This window comes from Uranotaenia lowii, chromosome 3 (assembly GCF_029784155.1).
Source record: "Uranotaenia lowii strain MFRU-FL chromosome 3, ASM2978415v1, whole genome shotgun sequence".
Taxonomy (NCBI): Eukaryota; Metazoa; Arthropoda; class Insecta; order Diptera; family Culicidae; genus Uranotaenia; species Uranotaenia lowii.
This window is the reverse complement of record NC_073693.1, coordinates 212,633,592-212,647,089: the sequence shown is the minus strand read 5'-3', so window position 1 is coordinate 212,647,089 and position 13,498 is coordinate 212,633,592. Positions and strand designations below refer to the sequence as shown.

At 31.6% G+C, this 13,498-nt stretch overlaps 1 protein-coding gene across 1 annotated transcript in view; it reads right to left on the bottom strand.

Annotated features, from left to right (window-relative positions):
- Positions 1-13,498, bottom strand: part of LOC129755080 (protein couch potato) — a 692,881-nt gene that overhangs the window by 44,007 nt on the left and 635,376 nt on the right. The window lies entirely within an intron of this gene.

The following is a 13,498-nucleotide window of genomic DNA, read 5'->3' as shown; positions in this document are numbered from 1 at the left end:
CCCTAAGACTTGTTTCATATCTCATCTTTTCTACCCAACAAAGAATATTTTTTGTTCGAATAGAAAAACCAGATTGTGATAAGTTTAAGCCTAATTTTCAATAGCTATTTTAGATTAAAAAAAACAAATTGACCAAGGATTTCTGACGTTTACAGTAGTGTTATGTTTTTTAGCATTGCTTAGATGTAGCTGATAACTCATTGTCCAACAGTGGCCATTAGTATGGATTTTGACATGTTTTGAAACATTCTGCGTGAAAAGTAAGTTGAAATAATAATTGGTTTTTGTTTTATGCGGATGTTTTATTCCGGGGTTGGTTTTAAGATGGTTAATAATATTTAATTTTTGTTTTCTTTTTCATAAAGTAACAAATTTAAAACAAACGTACATAATAGAGCAAGACAAAAAAACATTTTTCAATTATTTTTCCGTAAAAGTTTATAATTGCCTGTTAAACAGGATTTTAAAGAAAACTTATGAACTTTGAAATGAAGGGATATTTTTTTCTGTGACAATCTTCAAATATATTTCAATTCTAAATTTCTTTTTGCACTTTTAATTTAAAGTCATTATTTGAATAAAAAGCAGCTTAAAATTCCATTTTTTTCCTAAAATAATACTATCTTACTAACTAGATAATTTCGATTGAGAAGATGTATTTAAGTTTTGGAGATCACACAAGTAGTAAAACATTCAGAACACAATGGCTCTTGTTCACATTTTTTGTAAAATGTTCGATTTCTTCTACCCAAAATGCTCTAGCTTTGATCCTCTCACCTAACAATACTTCATGTTTGTCTAACAATTCTATTTTGAGTTCCATAATTCATCGAAATGCCAAAAATTTATCAGGAGAATAGGTGCACAAGTTTAAATAACTGTTTCGGAAGATTTTGGCGTCATGAATTCAAATATTTCGTCAGATTTTGACTATCATCTCAAAATGTTGTGCAATGGCTCGTAAAATTTAAAAAATGAGCAATTTTTATTGAATTCCAGTTGATAAACTATTAAACCTACATTACAAATTATTTATTTATTTATTGATCTTTATTCATGTAACAGAAGATCTCAGATCTTTTAATGCTTTATAATATGGGAAATTCACTTGTATAAACTACTAACAACGTTTCTCAAAGTGAACCGTTTTAAAATATATAAATACATATCTATTTTTCTCTTAATATCTTGAGCTGTTCAGTTTTGCCAACAAACTCTCTCTGAATCCCTTTTTATCGTTAAGATTTTTAACTCCGAAGGGTTATTGGTTCCAGTAAACGATACCTCTCACAATAAATGAGTTACTATGGTAAGATAAGCTATGGTATGAGACAATGTAACTGGTGGTACGTAAACTTCGAAACGTAACGAGCATTGAGTATAAATAAGATGGTTTTCTAGAGTTAATAATATTGTTTATTACCATGTACAGTTACCTTAGTTACCTTAGAAAATCGTGACAGTCTGAAAACGTACCAAACACAGGCGTTCAATACAACTTTTAGTCGGTTGAGAAATAATATTGAAATATCTAAGTGTCGCGTGTTGATATTTAGAAGTTTTAAGGATGCATATATTTTTGAACACTGATATCTGATGTGCATGCCCCAATTGAGGTTATTATCAAAAACAACACACAGGTTATTGATTTTATCTATAAATTCTAGTTTCTTATTATTTAAGACTAGTTGGGGAGGTACAAGAGCAAATAAAAAGAGCTTGAGTTTGGTAAACTATTAGTATTCGACCAGCGATGAATTTTGGATAAATCATTGTTAATTCTACTTGCAACTTCGATAGGGTCAAAGTTGCCGTAGATGCAAAAATATAGTTGAACATCGTCAGCGAAAAGACGAGGGGTACCTACAATATTTCAAATCATTTGATAAATTATTGATAAATAAAGAAAATAAAATAGGCCCCTGACTTCATGTTCTCAAATAAAGAATCATTTGTAAATACTACCTGCTTCCTAAGAATGAGATATGGTTTAATTAAGTTGGCAGCTGATGTGCCGCACGAAAAATCACTTATTAGTTTGTTAAACAACTTTAGCAACTCGCTCGAAAGCTTTAGCAAAATCAATTGAAAGTAATACTGATTATAATTCTATTTACTATATTATTGCTCTTATATTGTTATTCTTTTTCCATGGAGGATCCCATTTTTGCCTATATTTTCTAATCTCAGAGCTGAAATACTTTGTAAAAAAAGGTTGCCAGAATTTTTCCCGATCGTATCCGGACCGGACGAAAAAGGGTCAATTGAAGTTAAACCCTGCAAAATCCGAGCAGTTGATTTCAAAGTTTTTTTAGGACTCAAAAACCGAGCAATATTCGAGCAAATTTGGGAAAAAATACATAAATTATTGCATCATCCACATTAGAGTGTCAATTTGACACTATTGCAAGTTTGAATGCTTGTAATTTTTTTCAGAAGCTTTAAAAAACAAAAAATTCTTCAGGGACCCTAAATGAATTCAAAAGTTCTTTAATTTTGCATCTTTACTTTTTTATAGACGAACCCTGGAAGCATGGACAAAAAACTCCCTTTTCCAACTTAGAGTGTCAATTTGACACTCCAAAAGTAAAATCTATCTAATTTGTTTGAATTATAATTAATTTCATGTGAAACTTATATCAACAGAAACCTTGTAATGTCAGTAAAATATGTTTAGAACATTATATATAGATATCTGAAGCTACTAGTTTTCTCGTTATTCAGCACGAAAAAAAATTCGAAAAAAACATGCCTCAGGAAAACTGCTGTAGTTCATATATTACACGTCCAAAAATATTTGCCTTATGCATATGAAAGCTGAAGTTAATGTCTACATCATGAAGCCAAGAAATATTTTTTAAATTTTTTTTTGATGAAAGGGTCACAAAAAGTTAAAAAATTGTACTGAAAAAACCTACTTTTCATTCGATTGCTAGTTAAAACTGTTTGAGCGATGGTAGAGCTTTTGAAAAAATATGACTACAAAATTTATTCTAATTCTAAAATTTTGTTGTCTTTAGATTTTTGATGCAACAAAAATTGAATTTATTGTGATTTTTCAAAGTTGACTACTTTGCGCGATTTTTTTACAAATTGAAATTTCATCTGTTTTTGTGGTCCACCGTCAGGTTGTACTCAGGTTGTGCCTAAACCACCTCCCACCGTGGGACTCGGAGAGCAAACAAACACGTTCTGCTGGACGCATTCTGCATGTGGTTCTAGACATTCAGGAATGATTTTACATTTATAATTTTCATATTTTTGTGAAATCTCACAGCGTAAATTGTAGCACCTTATTAGAATGTTGATTGAATTTCCTTTCCAATGGATATACTTTTGATTGATTCAAACAAAGTAAAAGCACTGAAAATCCGGAACAATCTGACGGTGGACCACAAAAACAGATGAAATTTCAATTTGTAAAAAAATCGCGAAAAATAGCCAACTTGGAAAAATTGTAATAAATTTTTGCTGCCTCAACAATCTAAAGACAAGAATAAGTGATAGAATTAGAATAAATTTTGTAGTCATATATTTTTTAAAAAGTTTACCACCCCTCAAACAGTCTTTAAAAGCAATCAAATGAAAAGTAGGTTTTTCAGACTACTTTTTTAAACTTTTTGTGACATTTGAAATACAAAAACTTGAAAAATATTTCTTGGATTCATGTTGTAGACATTAACATCAGCTTTCATATGCATAAGGCAAATATTTATTGGACGTGTAATATATGAACTACAGCAGTTTTCTTAAGGTATGTTTTTTTTTTATTTTTTTCTCTTTCATGCTGAATAACGAGAATACTAAGAGCTTTAGGTATATAAAATGTTCAAAACATATTTTACTGATATGACAAAGTTTCTAGTAATATAAGTTTCGTTATAATCGGTTAGAGAAGAAAAGAGTTATAACGATTTAAGCTTAGAGCGTCAATTTGACACTCCTAAGTCTGATGAGGGTAACGAAATCTAGTGCGCATGAGGGTTAAATATCCAAAAAGAAAAATCTAAGTCGAATTTAAATTATATTTAAGGCTTCCGTTCATGTTAAATTTGACAAAAATTGTTTAAAAATTTTAATTTTTTGTGACAAAATTAAAAAAAGGTACTCGTTTCAAATTTTTCGTTCGTTTTTGAAATGAAAGTGAAAAAAATCAGGGATAATCATTTTTCAACAAAACTCAGGCAACCAGATCGTTTTTATATTTTGAACAAAATATCCAGGCAAGTCGAGATATAACCGGGTAATCTAACATTCTTAGTTTAGAAAAATATGTAATTCAACAATTTTTAGGAAATTCAAATGAAAATGATCTAACTATTCCTGACATCACAGAAAGGCGTTTTAAAAGATTTCAATGTAGAAGACTGCTAAACATCTTGTTTTTAAAAATATCTAAGATTCATTTTGATTTAAATTTTTTTGAAATTTGGTCAAATTCCTTTTTTCTGTAGAGCTGTTCAAAAAACCAAAAAGAAAACTCATAGGTATAACTTATTCACAAAATTTAAAATTACTCATTCAATGGCTTTGTAACATTTCACATTATTTTCAAAAATACGCATATTTTTCAACACTCCTAAACCAGTCAAAATCAGCTCTTAAAATGTTTCACCAATGCGATTTTTGTTGCCTTATGCTATCAGAAATTGCTTTATTTCATATTTTTTTAAATTATTTCTCAAATATCATTTTAAAATACATGTATAGGGAAAATTGTGCCCTTCAAGGAATAAAATGTTATTTTTCATTTTATTTCTACCGTATTTGTTGTAAAGTTGTTACTATTCTAAACAATGAATTTTATTTCATTCGTTTCAGATTGAAAAAAGTTTTCAAATTAAGATTTTTCGGAAAAAATAAAAAAATTCCAGAATTAAATTTAGATTTAGAAATAAAATTTATGAACCACAATTCACAATGGGAAATGAATTTAATAAAAATACGGTGTTTTTGAATCTCTATTCTAAAAAATATAACAAAATAAATGAAAAAAAAATCAGTTTTAAGTTCATAGAAATTCTATAATCAAAAATATATCTCAAATATTTGTTTTTCAAACGTTTTTGCAATTATACGTTTTTGCAACTACAGAATCATTAAAATTTCTTTGGTACTACCTTGCACTAATATGAAGAAGCGAAGGAAAAATAGATAACTGAAAATTTTCTTATATTCAACCAAAAATGTATTATTTTATTTAAAAAAATGACATTTTTTACGTAAGATTCCTTGATGAGCTCATTAGTTTTTTTTTAAATCTTGATATACAAAATACGAACATCACCTTTTTATCAACATTTTATCGTATGGAAAATAATGGCTTCGTAGATTGGATATCAAAATAAGTGTGAAAAGAAAATGGGTTAGAAAAGTTTAAATCTCATCTCGAATTTGAGAATTTTTCAAAATACCTTGATTTTAGTTCAATGAGATCAAACTAGAGGAAAAGGGCAACCCTTCCCCTATATCACTTTTTGAAAATGAACCATTCTTAACTATATATTAATGTTTATATTATTAGTCGATTTTCGAAAACTTGTGAAATCACCCAAACGACCAACCCCCCCCCCCCCCACAAGAGTGAGCTCTAGGACCGCGCCCGTGGAATGAATGGAAGTGATGAAACCGTCCCGAGGCAATTGGTTTCGGGCAAGACACAGAAACCGTTAGACAAAATCTGACAGATTCGATTTGCTTAATTAATTTTTTTTTTGTTCCGATTATAGTCGTTTTACCATCTTTATGGCATTCGCGACTTTATCAGTTGGCGGATCGTCATTGAAAAACTTATCCGGTACAACCGTGTTCGATATTTACTCTTGGGCTCGAACTCGCGGACATCGGCTCAGGAGACAACAGACTTGCCAACTGAGCTATATCACAAGCCCTTAGTTAATTAAAACCAGTCTTCACAACATTTGAAACAAAAATAGCGTTTCCCAATGTAATTAAAAGCATTGAATTGTTACAAAATTAACAAAAGAATTGGCTTGAAATCATAAATTTATTATTGATTTTTTTCTGTCAAGTAATAAAATGATGTTTTGATGATATACCAATGAAATAAAAGTAATCAGGTGTGCCATTACACTTTGAAAAAGTTCGATAAATTCCCAACATACTCGATCATGTCAAATCATGTCCAATCTTCATCTTAATTAACCACGCCCAGTTGCAACAATCGACTCCCAGTTTCTGCCACTTTGAAATGAGGGGTAGGTAGATCCAAAACAATATCACGGAGGACCGGGTCGGGATTAATAAATTAAGCGATTAAAATTACCATCTTTTGAGTATTTTCCGGTTGGAATTCTACGAGACGAAAGCTCCCATTCTCCGTTTTACTTTCTCGCCTGTTTTGGCTGGATTGAGTAACGACTGATGATGAGTCGAGTCACTTCTTTGGTACTTTCGTTCAGTTCCGTCGAGCAGATTCCGAAAGCGGATTAGACCTTGGGCCAAATTCGCACCAGATGAAATTTTAATGACCATCTTATTGAAATTGAGCGGAGTTAATCTTCAACAGCTTCGAGACACGACATTGCCTTGCTCTGGCTTGGTCTTCTGTTATTTTTCCAGGCCCCGGATGATAGCAGCGGCGTGGCTTCGAAGCGTGGCCGTTCCTCTGGCTGGTCTTCCGATTTGGAGGTTTTTTTTCTGCTTCTCCCTAGATTTTTGACCCATCATGGAACGATGTTGGCGCTGCGATTTGAAGCATCACCGAGTGAAAATTTCATGGAGAATGAATGGATGCCCGGATTAAGCTGGTGAATGGTGAAGATTAATGGATCCCGGCTAAATGGACGGATAGGCAGTGAAAATTTGCTGGAACAAAAAATGTAGGAGGAGTTTGAAGCGCTTTATCCGGTTGATGTCTCAATTTCCCAAACTTCGCTTTGGATTGCTTTCACGAATCGCACAAAAGTTACGGGACAAATTGACGTTATGTTCGGATGATGATCGATGGGTAATAAGCAGCGAAATGGCTCGTTAAACAGCAAATCGCGAGGCTGTATTTTTTGTGATTTGCATGCCAAATTTGTGGCAATAGAACGAAAAAAAGATTTGCCAATCTTTTTTGAAGTGATGATTTATCATTGAAACTATACAGTGAGCGAAATAAGAATAGCACCACTATGTGTTTTGCTTGTTAAAATATGAATGATTGAAAATTACGAAATTTTTCTTCCACCGATTGTTCTGAATTGCTTAACGGATAAATCAAGCATAAGTTTACTTTTTTTGGACGTAGCAATTGGCGTTGAGGACCAAAAATGTGAAAAAGGGGTGCGAAATAAGAATAGAACCACTTGAGTTTTTCTTACAAAAACAAGATTATTTTCAAAAATTTACTGTGTAAAAGTGAATAATAATGCTTCTACGAGTTATTTGAATAGATAACTGTATTTTAGGAGTTTTCCAGAATTCCAAAGGACTTCAAAGGTTTTAAAATGGGGGTTTTAAGAGATGCTCCTCTAGCGTTAGGGTATTAAATATTTGAGCTGTAATTCTTTATCAAATTACTCACTTTCTTCATTAAAATGACGTGAAATAATGAAACAAACATTCGGGATTAACTTTTAATCAGAAAATATAGGTTGCAAATCAAAAACTTTGATTTTGTTCAGTAAACCACACTTTTTTCCAGTTTCAAGTCGTAGATGGCAGCACTATCTTGCAGTTGAAACCAAATTTTGTCTCAATATTGATTTTCCAGGGTTATTTAGGCCCATGTTCATCATTTTGAGGTATTTTCCCATTACAGTTTTGTGGGAGTTCACGCTGCAGAAAGCTTTTCCGGATTTGCAAAAGAATCACCAGCACAAAAATGTACAACCGCCAAAATTCCTGCTCATCTCAACTTCCAATTCAATTGCAAATCATACCAATAATACTGCTAGCCGCCTGGTCCATCAAGCTGCATCCCAAAGTATAACTTTATTCTGATAATCGGTCCAAAAAATTCACTTTTAGTGACCTTGATGCAATTCTATTTTTTTTGGATTTAGTGATCATAGAATTTCCAAAGCGTTTACACGGTATATGCATTTATTTCTTAACCAAAATCGTCCAGCACTCCCTAATTAATCACAGATATTCGAAAATGGACTAAATTTGGTTTAATAGCAAGATAGTGCTGCCATCTATGACTTAAAACTAGAGAAATAGTGTTTGATTATTAAAAAACATTAGTATTTTCGAATTCCAACCTGCTTTTTGGATTCAAACTCAGCCTCAAATCTATGTTTCATCATTTTGCATCATACTTATGAATGTTAATGAAGAAATCAAACAATTTGATATAGATTTATAGCTCAAATATATAATTCCTTAACGCTAGAGGAGCATCTCCTTAAACCCCCTTTTTAAAACCTTTGAAAACCTTTGGAATTCTGGAAAACTCCTAAAATGCAGTTATCTATTCAAATAACTCGTAGAAGCATTATTATTCACTTTTACACAGTAAATTTTTAAAACGAATCTAGATTTCGTTGGAAAAACTCAAGTGGTTCTATTCTTATTTCGCACCCCTTTTCCATATTTTTGGTCCTCAACGCCAATTGCTACGTCCAAAAAAAGTAAACTTATGCTTGATTTATCCGTTAAGCAATTCGGAACAATCTGTGGAAGAAAATTTTCGTAATTTTCAATCATTCATATTTTAACAAGCAAAACACATAGTGGTGCTATTCTTATTTCGCTCACTGTAGCTGACATTAATTTTGTGAGTTTCATCTGATTTTCAAATTTCAAAACAGCTCAAATATTGATTATCAAGAACATTTCAACTTGCTTTTGCATATAAACTTGATTTTTCGAGAATAGCTTTTTAATTTAAATCATGACAAAATGACAAGGAAACGAATGTCCACATCAATTGGGAACCCACCGACCTTCGTCAGTAAGCTCTCATAAATGTCTTATCCAAAGCACCAATAGATGTTTGTTTATTTGTAGAGGGATATCTGTACTCGGTTTGGATTTTAAAAAAAGATTCACAATCTTAAAAGAGTAAAAGCTCAAAAAGGTTTTTAAATAATTTGGAGCGAGTTAATTAACAAATCACGTACAAAAAACGGAGTCATATCATAGAGTTTTTATGGAACAAACAACTTTATTGATTCAGAAGAATGCTCTCTTTCCAGCACGTACAATGTATGTTTTTATATCTTATCACAGTCACTCATTTGATTGACGTTTTCTGAAACTTAATTTTTAATGTCTAATTGCATTATATTTTCTTGGCACGATACACCAGGAGACGGGCCCTCGAAGAAGATACCGTATCCTCCTCCATTCATTACTTATTTAAATCATGTTTCCATTCAACCACTTTCCTCCCCCATCTCTGTTCTCTCTCACAGGAACACAAAGAGACTCCTCCCCGAATTATACATTTGGTTTCGTGTGTGTTTTTCCACCTTTTCCTGGTATTTTCCGGGGTAACTATATTACCCGCGTATAAAAAGTGAAGCCTAATTAATCGCACGTGTGTGTGTGTGTCAGTGTGGTGCGATGAGAATACGACTTTTGACGCGTCTCCCTCAAACATCCGTCGCTGTTTGACGGGGGCGCTGAAGTTGGGGACAAAGACAAAGTAACGAAGAATAAATTACATATTTCCACGAAACTTTGCTACAAAAAAAATGGGAAAGCCATTAAGCTAAGCCTGTGGTTGAGGTTGAGGCAAAGTCAATACATCAAATTGAAACATATTGCTTGCGTTTTTTCTTCTCAAGAGTTCCCAAGGGTCACATTTTGTTTCTATTAAGTTTGATAACTTTAGGTACAAGTTGTTTGCATAAATTTGAGGTATCATTTTTTTGCCTGTTAAACGCAATTATGAGTTGACTGTTATCGGGCGACAGAAAGAAACAACAAGGAAGATGGTAATAATTTTTGCATGCTAATAAGAGCATGTTAAACCCCCTCTGAATCCATATGTTTAAGTGAGCTTATGTGTGCGTGTATGCGGTTTTAAGTACCTACTAATTATTAAATGTCTCTTGGCGTTGGGAACAAAGAACAGCGACAAGAGTTTGCTTTTAACGGAACACATAAAAAGGAAGGTAATCATCGTAAGAATGGTTTTGAATTAAGTTTTTCGTTATATTGAAGCATCATTTCCATTAAAGAAGCTTTTTTGTTTGATCGAATAAACTAAATTATTTACATGTAACTAGTAATTATGATAGATTATCCAAATCTACCACCTAAACTGGCTACCTAGAAATTATTATTCCTACAATCTTTGCGTCCGATGATTTTCAGCTTTCAACTTTGGCTAAATCAGAAGATACAGTTTTTTTTTCCAATTTTTATTTATTTCTTTGACATAATTCACTGTGTTCTATCGATCTTGGATGATTCTGCCTCATGTAAGGATATATAAATTGCAATTGTTGGTTAGTTATATGAAAGTAAGGAAGATAAGGGCATAACGAGCACCCGCGGTGAAGTGAGCATCCCTCTTTTCTACGGAGGTTCGTATTTTCTTAAATAAATTTCAAAGAGGAACAGTTGCGTAGTTCCTATAGTATTAATTTTTAAACAAAACAGCAATCTTCTTTACACTTTACAGAAATGTTTAAAAAAAACAACTTTATTTTTAAGTATCTAAAAAAATATATTTTTCCAACACAAATGATGTTTATTTTTCAGAACAAAATATTCAGAGTTTGACAAATCCAAAAATGACCCCAAATCGACTCAGTCTAATGCTACATAGGACTTCGTAGTGTGAAACTGAAGCAGCAAATGTCCCAACATCGATGTCAAACAAACGAACTAAAACGTTTATGAGACCTTTGGATATTGTTCTGGATCGATGATAATTATTGCCATAAATCTAGAACCACCTTAGCCACTATGCTGTCAGTCAGGGCCGTAGGAAGAAGCGACTCATTTTTCTATAACATTTTTGCTTGAACAATGCATACATAACTAGGGTTGAAGGGTCTTGTGATATAGCTCAGTTGGCAAGTCTGTTGTCTCCTGAGCCGATGTCCGCGAGTTCGAGCCCAAGAGTAAACATCGAACACAGTTGTACTGGATAAGTTTTTCAATAACGATCCGCCAACTGCAACGTTGATAAAGTCGAGAATGCCATAAAGATGGTAAAACGACTATAATCGAAACAAAAAAAAAACTAGGGTTAAAAAATGTAAATCGAACATTAGATATTATTCAAGTATAGAGTTATTGAAAATTGGTTATTAATTTTGAATGCTAACTTTCTAAAATAAGTCCTAGAAGTTGCAAATCTTTTAATAAAGTTTTAAAAGTAAATAAGAGATTTTCAAGGTTTCATATCGTAGAAAACTTTTTGTAATTACTTAATCCTTTCCTTCCCATGGTAGCATAGGTGATTCACAACTTTGCACAGCTCGCAATAGAACAGGGCACGTTGATCAAAACCTTTTTCTCATCGAATGTGCAGGTATGAATGAAGGATCATTGCACAAAATTTGAAGAAAATCGATTTTCTAATTTTTGCTTGGCAGAAACACAGAAGACGGATTTATTTCGAATTTAAATCAAATCGCCATTTGATGTACAAAAACTTGTCAAGTTTTCATAATTATCCTCAAATAAAAATTCTGATGTGCAGAAGATTGCCTATGCAAGCAGAATTAGGTGACGGTTAACTTAGATTTCAACTTAAACACATAAATTTTCGAATGAGTAAAGTGGATTACTGGTGATACACTAGAAACAAAAATTATTTTTCTTTTTGTAAAGATTTTTATCAATACTAATGGAAATCATAAGCAAGTATGAGTTAATTCTTTTTAACCACAAATATAACCATTTTGCGATTCAATCAGATTTATTTTATACTCTTGAAAACTCGATTATTCATAATAAGAATCTTGTGAATATTTTCAAAAAATCTGAAATCTAGATTTTTCACAGAACTAAGTCTTCAAAATGAGTCCAAACTTTATTTTTTATTTCTTTTGGTTTGTGGTTCAAAACTGACTCTGATTGAACAAAAAAATTTGATTGAACAAAAATTTTAATTTTGAAACCTGAATCCAAATTATGAAACTCCAAACTCCTGCTATTTGAATCCTTAAAATAAATTCACATTGATATTACACTGATAATAAAACTCAACTCAAGCTGAATCTAAATTCGAGTTTTTTCATTCCTAGTATGCATCCTGCCTTCAAATCTGATTCCGAATTTTAAAATGGTTTTTTGATCTAAGGTCCAGATAATAATTCTTAATAATTATTAACAAAAAAGCTTAATTTGTTTTCGAACCCTTAACCGGAAATCTCTTATTTGCATTTCTAGATTTCATTCTGAATTATTTCTTCAGTTATTTATTCCAAATTCAACTTGTGAATTTAAATGAAAATTACAAATAATGACACTGTTTCAAATCTGGATCATCATTTTCGATTCAGTTTAAGAGGTAAAAACATTTCAAATCGAAATCTTTTTTTATAATATCAAGATTTTTCTTCATATTCAGATTCGATGAGTTTCGAATATGGAAAATGCAACTAGTTTAAGTTTGAAATGCTAAACCAAGATTCGAATCAGAGTTTTGTTTAAATGCTAAAAAACTGAAATTCAGGAATAATAAACTGGATACAGAATCACAGACATCGATTTTTAATGTTAATAAGCAGCTATGAAACTAAAAATCTAGAGTAATTCCAGATTAAGCTTTCCAGATATTTTTCGGCGAGCAAATTATGAAGAAAAATACTTGAATTTAAAAAAAAAAAAAAAAACAGCTTATTAAATTTTATATTATATTTAAAACTTCCAAAAATTGTTAATGTTAATTTTGATAAAATAAGCTCAAAAAATTCGGAAGCAAAATACATAATTCTAATGACTCAATTTGAATTTTGGTTTGCCTTTGTAAATGAAGTGAAACTGACAAACCTAGTCTAATCTTATTAAATTTCAATATTTGGGAATCAACTTGTTGTTTAAATTTGTTAGAAATTTAAACAACAAGTGAGGCAATTGCTAACGAAAACTAATAAAATTTATTAAATCAAGTGGTCTTAGCAAAAAATTATAAAAATCTAAATATTGTGTTAGTTATGAGGCTTTATGTAATTAGTTTTAAGTATTTTATAAGTAAAGACTCGAATGAACCTAAGTGTTTAAAAAGTCTCGAATAAAATTTAAAAAAAGCAAGGCAATTTTCGAAAAAATGTAGTAGAATTATTGACTTGGGATAAGATTTCAAGGTTTTGTTTTAGTTATGAGTCGCAATTTTTACTTTTGAATCATTTTAGTGATTCAGCAAAATTTGATTAAAAATTAACAATTTTAAGTTTAGAAAAGAAAATTTCGTTAGGCATTTTTTGACCCTCATGGGGCGGTTTAACCCCCAAATACCCAACCCCCCGTTCCTACGGCCATGCTGTCAGTTATATTCTTTCTCAGAGAATTCATCTCCCGGCCGATCATTGCCGATTGCTGCACGATGATTGACACTTTACGACGGCATAATTATGTAATA